Source organism: Symphalangus syndactylus, chromosome 10 (assembly GCF_028878055.3).
Source record: "Symphalangus syndactylus isolate Jambi chromosome 10, NHGRI_mSymSyn1-v2.1_pri, whole genome shotgun sequence".
In the NCBI taxonomy this organism is placed as follows: domain Eukaryota; kingdom Metazoa; phylum Chordata; class Mammalia; order Primates; family Hylobatidae; genus Symphalangus; species Symphalangus syndactylus.
This window is the reverse complement of record NC_072432.2, coordinates 10,530,840-10,544,092: the sequence shown is the minus strand read 5'-3', so window position 1 is coordinate 10,544,092 and position 13,253 is coordinate 10,530,840. Positions and strand designations below refer to the sequence as shown.

General features: G+C 36.1%; 1 pseudogene; it reads left to right on the top strand.

Annotated features, from left to right (window-relative positions):
- The first annotated feature begins 5,820 nt into the window (after window positions 1–5,820).
- The window catches only part of LOC129491835 (aldo-keto reductase family 1 member C4-like), a 35,013-nt pseudogene continuing 27,580 nt past the window's right edge, over window positions 5,821–13,253 (top strand).

The following is a 13,253-nucleotide window of genomic DNA, read 5'->3' as shown; positions in this document are numbered from 1 at the left end:
AAAGGATTTAAAATATTATGAAAAGATAGTTGATAAAGCAGTGGCTGGATTACAGAGAACTGACTTCAACTTTCAAAGAAGTTCTACACTGTGTAAGCTGTCAAACAGCAGAGAAATCTCTCTACAGAGAAATCTTTCATGAAAGAAGTCTATCAATGAGGCAGATTTCATTGTCGTATTTTATTTAAGAAATTGCCACAGTCATTTCAGAACTCAGCAACAATGACCCTGATCAGTCAGCAGCAATCGACAGTGAGGGAATAATTTCTTTCTTTCTTTCTTTTTTTTTAAATTATACTTTAAGTTCTAGGGTACATGTGTATAATGTGCAGGTATGTTGCATATGTGTACATGTGGCATGTTGGTTTGCAGCACCCATTAACTCCTCATTTACATTAGGTATTTCTCCTAATGCTATCCCTCCCCCAACCCCCCCACCCCACAACAGGTCCTTGTGTGTGATGTTCCCCGCCCTGTGTCCAAGTGTTCTCATTGTTCAGTTCCCATGTATGAGTGAGAACACGTGGTGTTTGGTTTTCTGTCCTTGAGATTGTTTGCTCAGAATGATGGTTTCCAGCTTCATTCATGTCCCTACAAAGGACATGAACTCATCCTTTTTTATGGCCGCATAGTATTCCATGGTGTATATGTGCCATATTATCTTAATCCAGTATATCATTGATGGACATTTGGGTTGGTTCCAAGTCTTTGCTATTGTGAATAGTGCCGCAGTAAACATATGTGTGCATGTGTCTTTATAGTAGCATGATTTATAATCCTTTGGGTATATACCCAGTAATGGGATCGCTGGGTCAAATGGTATTTCCAGTTCTAGATCCTTGAGAAATCGCCACACTGTCTTCAACAGTGGTTGAACTAGTTTACAGTCCCACCAACAGTGTAAAAACATTCCTATTTCTCCACATCCTCTCTAGCATCTGTTGTTTCCTGACTTTTTAATGATCGTCATTCTAACTGGTGTGAGATAGTATCTCATTTTGGTTTTGATTTGCATTTCTCTGATGACCAGTGATGATGAGTATTTTTTCATGTGTCTGTTGGCTGCATAGATGTCTTCTTTTGAGAAGTGTCTGTTCATATCCTTTGCCCACTTCTTGATGAGGTTGTTTGATTTTTTCTTGTGAATTTGTTTAAGTTCTTTGTAGATTCTGGATATTAGCCCTTTGTCAGATGGGTAGATTGCAAAAATTTTCTCCCATTCTGTAGGTTGCCTGTTCACTCTGAAGGTAGTTTCTTTTGCTGTGCAGAAGCTCTTTAGTTTAATTAGATCTTATTTGTCTATTTTGGCTTTTGTTGCCATTGCTTTTGGTGTTTTAGTCATGAGGTCCTTGCCCATGCCTATGTCCTGAATGGTATTGCCTGGGTTTTCTTCTATGGTATTTATGGTTTTAGGTGTAACATTTAAGTCTTTAATCCATCTTGAATTAATTTTTGTATAAGGTGTAAGGAATGGATCCAATTTCAGCTTTCTGCATATGGCTAGCCAGTTTTCCCAGCACAATTTATTAAATAGGGAATCCTTTCCCCATTTCTTGTTTTTGTCAAGTTTATCAAAAATCAGATGGTTGTAGAGGTGTGGTGATATTTCTGAGGGCTCTGTTCTGTTCCATTGGTTTATATCTCTGTTTTGGTACCAGTACTATGCTGTTTTGGTTACTGTAGCCTTGTAGTATAGTTTGAAGTCAGGTAGCGTGATGCCTCCAGCTTTGTTCTTTTTGCTTAGGATTGTCTTGGCAATGCGGGCTCTTTTTTGGTTCCATATGAACTTTAGTTTTTTCCAATTCTGTGAAGAAAGTCATTGGTAGTTTGATGGGGATGGCATTGAATCTATAAATTACCTTGGGCAGTATGGCCATTTTCACGATATTGATTCTTCCTATCCATGAGCATGGAATGTCCTTCCATTGTGTCCTCTTTTATTTCGTTGAGCAGTGGTTTGCAGTTCTCCTTGAAGAGGTCCTTCACATCCCTTGTAAGTTGGATTCCTAGGTATTTTATTCTCTTTGTAGCAATTGCGAATGGGAGTTCACTCATGATTTGGCTCTCTGTCTGTTATTGGTGTATAGGAATGCTTGTTATTTTTGCACATTGATTTTGTATCCTGAGACTTTGCTGAAGTTTCTTATCAGCTTAAGGAGATTTTGGGCTGAGACGTTGGGGTTTTCTAGATATACAATCATGTCATCTGCAAACAGGGACAATTTGACTTCCTCTTTTCCTAATTGAATACCCTTTATTTCTTTCTCTTGCCTGATTTCTCTTGCTCCTATGTTGAATAGGAGTGGTGAGAGAGGGCATCCCTGTCTTGTGCTGTTGTGGGAAGTCAGGGACACTGAATGGAGGGACCGGCTGGAGCTGTGGCAGAGGAACATAAATTATGAAGATTTAATGGACATTTATCAGTTCCCAAATAATACTTTTATAATTTCTTATGCCTGTCTTTACTTTAATCTCTTAATCCTGTTATCTTCATAAACTGAGGATATGTATCACCTCAAGACCACTGTGATAATTCTGTTAAGGGTCCACATTGATTGTAAAACTTGTGCGTTTGAACAATATGAAATCAGTGCACCTTGAAAAAGAACAGAATAACAGTGATTTTTAGGGAACAAGGGAAGACAACCATAAGGTCTGACTGCCTGTAGGGTCAGGTAAAAAGAGCCATATTTTTCTTCTTGCAGAGAGCCTATAAATGGACATGCAAGTAGGGAAGATATCACTAAATTCTTTTCCTAGCAAGGAATATTAATATTAATACCCTGAGAAAGGAATGCCTTCCTGGGGTGAGGTCTATAAACGGCCACTCTGGGAATGTTTTTCTTATGCGGTTGAGATAAGGACTGAGATACGCCCTGGTCTCCTGCAGTAACCTCAGGCTTACTAGGGTGTGGAAAAACTCTACTCTGGTAAATTTGTGGTCAGACCATTCTCTGCTTTCGAACCGTTTTCTGTTGTGTGAGATGTTTATCAAGACAATACGTGCATCGCTGAACATAGATCCTTATCAGTAGTTCTGCTTTTGCCCTTTGCCTTGTGATCTTTGTTGGACCCTTATCAGTAGTTCTGCTTTTGCCCTTTGTCCTGTTGCCTCAGAAGCATGTGATCTTTGTTAGACCCTTATTAGTAGTTCTGCTTTTTGCCCTTTGAAGCATGTGATCTTTGTACTTATTCCCTGTTATTACACCCCCTCCCCTTTTGAAACCCTTAATAAAAATTTGCTGGTTTTGAGGCTCAGGCAGGCATCACGGTCCTACCGATATGTGATGTCACCCCTGGCAGCCCAGTTGTAAAATTCCTCTCTTTATACTGTCTCTCTTTATTTCTCAGCTGGCTGACACTTTTGGAAAATAGAAAGAACCTATATTGAAATACTGGGGGCAAGTTCCCCCAATATTGTGCCAGTTTTCAAAGGAAGTGCTGCCAGTTTTTGCCCATTCAGTATAATATTGGCTGTGAGTTTCTCAAAAATAGCTCTTATTACCTAGTTTATTGAGAGTTTTTAGCATGAAGGGGTGTTGAATTTTGTCAAAGGCCTTTTCTCCATCTATTGAGATAATCATGTGGTTTTTGTTGTTGGTTCTGTTTATTTGATAGATTACATTTATTGATTTGTGTATGTTGAACCAGTCTTGCGTCCCAGGGATGAAGCTAACTTGATCTTGGTGGATAAGCTTTTTGATGTGCTGCTGGATTCAGTTTGCCAGTATTTTATTGAGGATTTTTGCCTTGATGCTCATCAGGGATATTGGTCTAAAACTCTCTGTTTTTGTTGTGTCTCTGCCAGGCTTTGGTATCAGGATGATGCTGACCTCTGTCTTCTGTGTCAATCATGCTGGGAGCTGCAGACAGGAGCTGTTCCTATTTGGCTATCTTGGAATGGACTCCCAGTGAGGGAATAATTTCTAGCAGCCAAAAGATTACATCCTGCTGAAGGTTCAGATAATTGTTAGCATTTTGTAACAAAAAGTTTAAATTAAGATATGTATGTTGTTTCCTTAGATAGATACTATTGTTTACCTAATATAGAATAGTGTAAACATAATTTTTACATACAGTTGAAATTTAAAAATTTATGTGATTCATTTTATTGTGGTATTTGCTTTATGTTGGTGGTCTGGAATCTGACTTTTGATAGCTATAAAATATGCCTGTGTTTTATATCTTGTTTATCTCTTGTCAGAGTTTTTGACTAAATTTTATTTTGTCTGATCCTAGTATAGCTATCACACCTTTTCTTTGGTTACTATTTTCTTAAAATACTTATTTTTGTCCTTCATGTTCACACTATTTATGTCCTCATCTAAAGAGAGTTTCTGGTTCAGAACATATAGTTGCATCCTGGATTTTTTAAAACCCATTCTGCAAATCGTCCCTTTGATGTGGAAATTTAAGCCATTTACATTTAATGTACACTTATGAAACACATAGCAAAGCACATTAAGATATCATTTTACACAAGTGAGAATGACTATTCTTAAAATGTCAAAAAACAACAGATATTGGTGTGGATTCATCAGGGATGTTAATCATGGATCATGCAAACTGGAATACAGTGGCACGACCTTGGCTCACTGTAGCCTCTGCCTCCTGGGTTCAACTTATTCTCCTGCCTCAGCCTCTTGAGTAGCTGGAATTATAGGCATTTGCCACCACACGTGGCTAATTTTTGTATTTTTGGTAGAGACGAGGTTTCGTCATATTCGCCAGGCTGGTCTTGAACACTGGATCTCAAGTGATCCACCCACCTCAGCCTCCCAAAGTGCTGGGATTATGGGTGTGAGCCAACGTGTCTGGTCCAATCATTACGTTCAAATTTGCCCTCCAAAGAGAGACACAAGTAAAAATTAGGGCATGTGAGGATTATTCACCAATTTATTGTAATTAGATTCCAGTTTTATGAATAACATTTAACAGGATCACAAATTATGTAAAATAGTTACCAGTTTTTTGGAAAGTTACCTTTGATAGTTTCTTATAAAACTATATGAAAGATGCAAATACTATAAGGCACTGTTTGCGTATTGCAAATGATGTCCAAAGACCAAACATTGTTAATAATTAATACTCCAATAAACATCATGTCATAATTTCTGCGTTATCTTTTTCCTTTGAACCCTTGTTAGGATTACAACATCATCAGGACTGCATTTTCATCAGGAATGAATATTCCTTCTACAATGCAAAGAAAAAAAACCCAAAATATTTGCTGATGGAAAGGTAAAAGGAGAAATTTTCTTTTGGTTTTAATGTTTAACTTTTTTATTGTCACTTGTTAAAAAATGCTTACCAGTCATTCCTTTAAATAGTGTCGTGTGAGAGAAAGATGTAAAATGATTGATCATTTATATGACATAAAGATGAAACATCATCACGGCATGAACAAAAATGAGACTTGTTGCTGGAGGTGTTTTGTAGTCTAACATATGATAATTAATCATTCTATAAATCTATTGAAGGAATGTATGAGATAGATAGACAGATGATAGATGATAGATAGATAATAGATAGATAGATTCCAGATGGAAAATTTTACTTTAGCAAGAAAATAATAATTTTATTCTAACTATATTAAAATGTACTTAAGAATTCTCTTTGATAAAAAACAAGTGCACTGGATTCAATTTTCTTCATAGCCTGTGTAATATACCATCACTTGCTTCTTCCTACATGCCATTGGTCAGCCCCAGACAGTGGGCAGTGTAGCATTGCCTGCCCATTGTTTATACAACCTGTGAATATAAATGCTGGATGTTGAAGGAGGAAACCGTGTCTGCTTAGCGAAAGGAATGACATTCAATGGATCCCAAATATCAGTGTGTGGAGCTAAATGATGGTCATTTCATGCCTGTATTAGGATTTGGCACCTATGCACCTCCAGAGGTAACATAATCATATTTTCAGTGTTGAGCATTTAAAAGAGCAAAGCTAGAATAAGTAGATGACTTGGGTTTTAGCTTTGTGTTCCTGTGTTACTCTGCGTGACTCACCTGGTCTGTTTTAATAGGACAGAGCTATTCCATGTTCAAAGAGAAAAGGTAGTCAATCTTTGTTCTGCATTGAGGTCTGGTCATATGGTCATGTACTGCTCACTTTTATTTTATGCACTGTTTTTTTCTTCTGTTTATGGGTGTTCCCAGCTTTGCAGAATATTTAAAACTCAACAGTGAAGAACACTGCCTGGCATTTCCTTTTGTAGGAGATTGACTGCAGTGTAATGGTTTCTCCGTTTCTTTCTATAATTGAAGAAATCGTTTATTCTTCCAAGTACGCACGATCGAAAAAAATCTTTGTGGTAACAGTGTCTAGAGATAGGGTGTATGAAAACTCTTACACAGTGTATTGCTGAGCTGCCGTGTGGCCTTGAGCATGACAGAGTAATAATACTGGTCTCGGACTTAATACAATTTCCCATGTACAACTTTCACCTCTAGGAAAATTATGTAAAAGGAAAAATAACTTTAAGAAAAAACTAGAACCTCAAAAGAGAAATTTTAAATTTTTCGTCCATGTTAATATGCGTCAGATTTGTATCAAAATGGTATGGGTGGTCCCCTGACATGAAAGTAGGCAAAATGGAGACTTTATTTTCTAGACTGAACTATTTCTATACTGGAAGAAAACGTGTATTCCAAGGCCACTAAGTGCTTGAATAAGGACTAGTCATATAAAATTTGTCTCACTTTTCTCAACTGTACATTGTAAGAATTTACAGAGAGACACCTTGAAGACCATCAACACTAGTGGTTTACTTTGTAATGAAAATCGGCATGAAGGGGAAGTAAGGAAAAGCACAACACGGAAGCTTTAGCCTTGGTAAATCTTGAGTGCCTCCACAGCAAAGAGAAGATCAGGGCTGGTATCAGGGGAAGGCAGTGAGACCTGGCATCTAGTTCCTTTTAATATCATTGGAAATAGAAAGCTTCTGAAATACTCATATTAAAATAGAAAATTGTTCTATTCATGGCTTTGTTGTTTAAAAAATGTACCTTTCAAATCTTTATCCAAATTTGGTAGATAAGTCAATAATTTTAAATTTTACTGAAATTATATCTTTCCTTAAAAAGTTGTCCTTATTTTTTAAGACTAAAGCATACTTTACTAATCTTTTACAGGTTGTAGTTAATTTCTTATGTATAAATCTACATCCTTGGAGTGTATGTCTTTACTCCTCATATTTAGTTCTGTCATGCACACAGAATGACTAATGGCTGTGTAGAAAGGAGTGAACATGATAGACTGCCACCCGTAGATGTACCTGTTTTCAAAGTTGGAGGCCAGAATTTCTCACCATTTCCTAACTAATAAGGGTGCTGTCTATAATTAACTGCTTGTACAAAGTGTGGGGTTTCTACATATCTGCTTTGTTTACAAGAGTGGGAGTTGTGTGTGTGGTATACAGACTGGGTCAATGTAATCAGTACCCAGTTAAAATCTTGGGAAAGAAGTGTCCAAATAGCATCCCTTGTAGACAACATTTCCCCTATATCCTCAAAATGTAATGCTGGAGGAAGTCAGTGTGTTTTGTGCAACATCACTGAGAGGGGAATCATAGGAATGTGCACTGTATTCTTCCTGTAGTTCCTTCCATGTGCCTTCTTCCATGTGTTAATTTCACTATATTAAAAATAATTAGGAGGCTTCCTGCAGTGGCTCACGCCTGTAATCCCAGCACTTTGGGCAGCAGAGGCAGGTGGATCCCTTGAGTTTGGGAGCTTGAGCCTGGGCAACATAGGTAAACCCCGTACCTACCAAAAATACAAAAATTTAACCGGCATAATGGCGCCCATCAGTGGTCCTAGCTATTTGGGGAGACGGAGGTGAGAGGATTGTTTCAGCCCGAGATGAAGTGTGGGAGGGGCAGAGTTTTCAGTGAGCTGAGACTGTGCCACTGTACTCCAGCCTGGGTGACAGAGTGAGACTCTGTCTCAAATAATAATAGTAATAATAAAGACTATATTTATAACTGTAATTTGAGTCTTGTTAATTTGTCCAACAAGTGTCTGAATCTGAGATTGTTCTTGGGAAACTCCATGCTAGTGATCAACCAGGAATTACCTGGGATTGAAGAGGTCCAGGGATACCCAACATTTATTACTAAGCAGGAAAGACTAAAGCAAATTGGGATGGATTTATCTATCACCCCATATATAGAACTAACCCAAGATGCAAGAATAATGTGATTTTTGTGAAGGTCATTGTTTGTGTCTGAACTACCTGTTGAGCACATTGATCACCAAATACTACTTTTCATTGCTCCTCCGGTTTCCTAGGAATAGAGTTGTGGAGGTTACAAAATTAGCAATAGAAGCTGGTTTCTGCCATATTGATTCTGCTCATTTGTACAATAATGAGGAGAAAGTTGGACTGGCCACCCCAAGCAAGACTGCAGATGGCAGTGTGAAGAGAGAAGACATATTCTACACTTCAAATGTACTGTGCCTATGATAAGCATGCATACACATGTATTTAATGTGATAGTGTGGAGATAACAATTCTGTAACTGGATCTGTAGGTGGGTGAATTGTGCTTATTGGTTCCAATTTATTGACACATATTCAGGTATTAAAACTAAAATAAGAGGTGGCAAATGATGATGTCTTTCTCATTGTTGTGTTCAAATTTGTTACTTGAAAATCACTTTACTTTTTTGAGCTGCAGCTCAGATCAGTAAAATGTTTTTATGCACTGATTTTTTAATTTCAGTGGCTTTTGTGGTACAAGTGGATTTTAGTTACATGAATGAATTCTATAGTGATGATTCTGAGATTTAAGCGAGCCCATCAGGCGATCAGTGGACACTGTACTCAATATATAGGCTTTTATCCCTCACCTTACTCCCAACCTCCCCCAATACTGAGTCCTGAAAGTCCATTATATCATCTGTATGTCTTCACATCCTCATAGCTTAGTTCCCACTTATAAGTGAGAAGGTACAGTGTTTGGTTTTCCATTCCTGAATTACTTAGAATAATGGCCTTAATCTCCATCCAAGTTGCTACAAAAGACATTATTTCAATCCTTTTTACATATACACCATTCTATGATGTATATATAACACGTTTTCATTATTCATGCATTGGTCAATGGACACTTACGTTGGTTTTATATTTTTGAAATTGTGAATTGCACTGCTATACACGTGTGTGCATGTGTCTTTTTCATGCAAGCTTATTTTCTTTTTGATAGATGCCAGTAGCGGGATTGATGGATCAAATGGCAGATCTACTTTTGAGTTCTTTGAGGAATCTCCATACTGTTTTCCATAGGAGTTTTACTCATTTACATTCCCACCAGCAATGTAAAAGTGTTCTCTTTTCACTACATTCATGCCAACTTTTAGTGTTGTTGTTTTTTTTTTTTTTTTTACTTTTAAATTATAACCATTCTTGCAGGAGTAAGGTGGTATCTCACAGTGGTTTTAATTTGTGCTTCCCTGATTATTAGTAATGTTGAACCTTTTTTCGTATGTTTGTTGGCTGTTTGTGTATCTACTTTTGAGAAATGTCTGCTCATGTCATTAGCCCACTTTTGCATGGGATTATTTGTTTTTATCTTGCTGACTTGTTTGAGTTCCTTGTAGATTCTGGACAATAGTCCTTTGCTGGAAGCGTAGTTTGCAAAAATTTTCTCTCATTCTGTAGGTTGTCTCTTTACTCTCATGATTATTTCTTTTGCTGTGCAGAATTATTTCAGTTTAATTAGGGCCCATTTACTTATTTTTGTTTTTTGTGCATTTGCTTTTGGGGGTCTTAGAGATAAATTCTTTGTCGAGGACAATGTAAGGAAGAGTTTTTCCAATGTTATCTTCTAGAATTTTTATGGTTTCAGGTCTTAGACTTAAGTTTTTATCCATCTTGAGTTGATTTGTGTATAAGGAGAGATGGTATCCAGTTTCATTCTTCTACATGTGGCTTACCAGTTATCCCAGCACCATTTATTGAATAGAGTCTTTTCCCCAATTTATATTTTTGTTTGCTTTATCAAAGATCAGTATTTGACTTCATTTCTGGGTTCTCTATTTTGTTTCGTTTATCTAAATGCCTATTTTTATATTAATATTATGCTTCTTTCCTAACTACAGCCTTGCAGTATAATTCAAAGTCTGGTAATGTACTGCCTCTAGATTTCTTCTTTTTGCTTAGTATTGCTTTGGTTATTGTGGCTCTTTTGTGGTTCCATATGAGTTTAGAATATGGCCATTTTCAGAGTATTGATTCTTTCTATCCATAAGCATAAGATGTTTTTCCATTTGTTTGTTTTATGTATCATTTCTTTTAGCAGTGTTTTATAGTTTTTCTTATAGAGATGTTTCATCTCTTTGATTAAGTATATTCCTAGGGATTTTATTTTATTTTATTTACAGCTGTTGTAAAGGGCTTGATTTTTTAATTTGACTCTCAGCATGGTTGTTGTTGGTTTATGGCAGAAATCAATTTCTGTACAGTGATTTTGTAACCTGATACTTTACTGAATTTTTTTATCAAATCTAGGAGACTTTTGGATGAGTCTTTAGGGTTTTGTAGGTATATGATTATATTATTGGCAAACAGCAATACTTTAACTTCCTCTATTCAAATTTCAATGCCCTCTCTTACTTTTTCTTTCCTGATTTCTCTGGCTAGGACCTCCAGGATTAAGTTCAATATTAATAGAACTGGTAAAATTGGGCATCCTTGTCTTGATCCAGTTCTCAGGGGAATGTTTTAAACTTTTCTCCATTCAGTATGATATTGGCTGTGGGTTTGTCATATATGGCTTTTATTATTTTCAGGCAAGTCCCTTTTATGTCTAGTTTGTTGAGGGTTTTAATCATAAAGCGACGGCAGATTTTATCAATCGCTTTTATTGCATCTATTGAGATAAAAATATGGTTTTTCTTTTTTAATTCTCTTTGTGTTATATATCATATTTATTGACTTGCCTATGTTATACCATCCCTGCACCCTTGGGATGGAACCCACTTGATCATGATGTATTATCTTTTTGATATGCTGATGCATTTGGTTAGCTAATATTTTCTTGAGGATTTTTTTAAATCTATGTTCACCAGGGATATTGGTCTATAGTTTTCTATTTTTGTTATGTCCTTTCCTGGTTTTGATATTAGGGTGATACTGGCTTCATAGAATAATTTAGGCAGAGTTCCCACTCTATCTTTTTGAATATTTTCAGTAGGATTTGTACCAATTTCTTTTTGAATGTCAAGTAGAATTCTGCTGTGAATCCTTCTGATCCTTGGCTTTTTTTGTTGGCAATTTTTTATTACTGATTCATTCTTGGTGCTTGTTATTGGTCTGTTCTGGGTTTCTATTTCTTCCTGATCTAATCTAAGAAGGTTGTATGTTTCCAGGAATTTATCCATTTACTCTAGATTTTATAGTTTGTGCACATAAAGGTGTTCTTAGTTGTCTTGAATGATTTTTTGTATTTCTGTGATATAATTTGTAATGTGTCCAGTTTCGTTTCTAATTGAGCTTATTTGGATCTTCTCTCTTCTTTTCTTGGTTAATCTCATTAATGGTCTATCAAGTTTGTTCATCTTTTCAAAGAACCAGCTTTATCTTTCATTGATCTTTTGTGGGGGTGTTTTGTTTCAATTTCATTTAGTTCTGCTCTGATATTATTTCTTTTCTTCTGATATCTTTGGGTTTAGTTAGTTCCTGTTTCTCTAGCACATTGAGGTGTGATGTTAGGTTGTCAATTTGTGCTATTTCAGACTTTTTGATGTAGGCATTTAATGATATGAACTTGCCTCTTAGCACTGCTTTTCCTGTATTCCAGAAGTTTTCATAATTTGTGTCACTATTATTTATTTCAAAAATTACTTAATTGCCATTTTGATTTTATTGTTAACCCAAAATCATTCAAGAGCAGACTATTTAATTTCCATGTATTTTGTATAGTTTTGAAGGTCCCTTTCAGAGTCAATTTCTAGTTTTATTCCACTGTGTTCTGAGAAGATACTTGATATAATTTGGATTTTCTCAAGTTTATTGAGACTTGTGGCCTATCATATGGTCTATCTTGGAGAATGTTCCATGTGCTGATGAGAAGAATGTATATTCCACAGTTAGTGGGTACAATGTTCTGTAAACATCTGTTTAGTAAATTCTTTTCTATAGTATGTTAAATCCATTGTTTCCTATTTACTTTCTGCCTTGATTATCTGACTAGCGCTGTATAGTGGAGTATTGAGTCCCTCACTATTATTGTGTTGCTATCTCATTTATTAAGTCTGCTAGTAGTAGTTTTATAAATCTGGGAGCTCCAGTATTAGGTGCATATAAATTTAAGATTGTAATATGTTCTTGCTGGATTGATTCTTTTATCATTATATAATGATTTTCTTTGTTTTTTTTTTTAACTGCTGTTGCTTTAAAGTCTGTTTTGTCTGATATAAGAGTAGCAACTCCTGCATACTTTTGGTTTCCATTTGCATGGAATCTCTTTTCCCACCTTTTTAACTTGAGCTTATCCAAATCTTTATGTGTTAGGTGAGTCTCTTGAAGATAGTAGGTATTTTGTTTCTGATTTATTATCCATTCTGCCATTCTGTATCTTCTAAGTGGAGCATTTAGGCCATTTATGTTCAATGTTAATATTGAGATGTGAGGTACTGTTCTTTTCATCATTTCAGTTGTTACCTAAATACTTTTGGTTGCTGTTGTTGTGTTATCATTTTATAGGATTTGTGAGTTTTATGCTTTCGGGAGGTTCCATTGTGGTGTATAACAATCTTTTGTTTGAAGATTTAGAACTCCTTATATCATGCCTTGTAGAACTGGTTGGATAATGTCAAATTCCTTCATCATTTGTTTTTCTAAAAATGATTGTATTTCTCCTTCATTTGTGAAATGTAATTTTTCTGGATACAAAATTTCTGGCTGACAGTTATTTTGTTTAAGAAGGCTAAAGATAGGACCTCAATCCCTTCTAGTTTGTGAGGTTTCTGCTGAGAAGTCTCCTGTTAGTCTGATAGATTTTTCTTTATGTTACCTGATGCTTTCTTCTCACCTCTCTTAGAATTATTTCCTTCATGTTGATTTTAGATAGACTCATGACTATCTGACTTGGTGGTAATATTTTTGCAATGAATTTCCAAGGAGTTCTTTGAGCTTCTTCTATTTGGATATCTAAATCTCTAGCCGGCCAGGGAAGTTTTTCTCAATTATTCTCTCAGGTAAGTTTTCCAAACTTTCAGACTTCTCTTCTCCCTCAGGAACACCAGT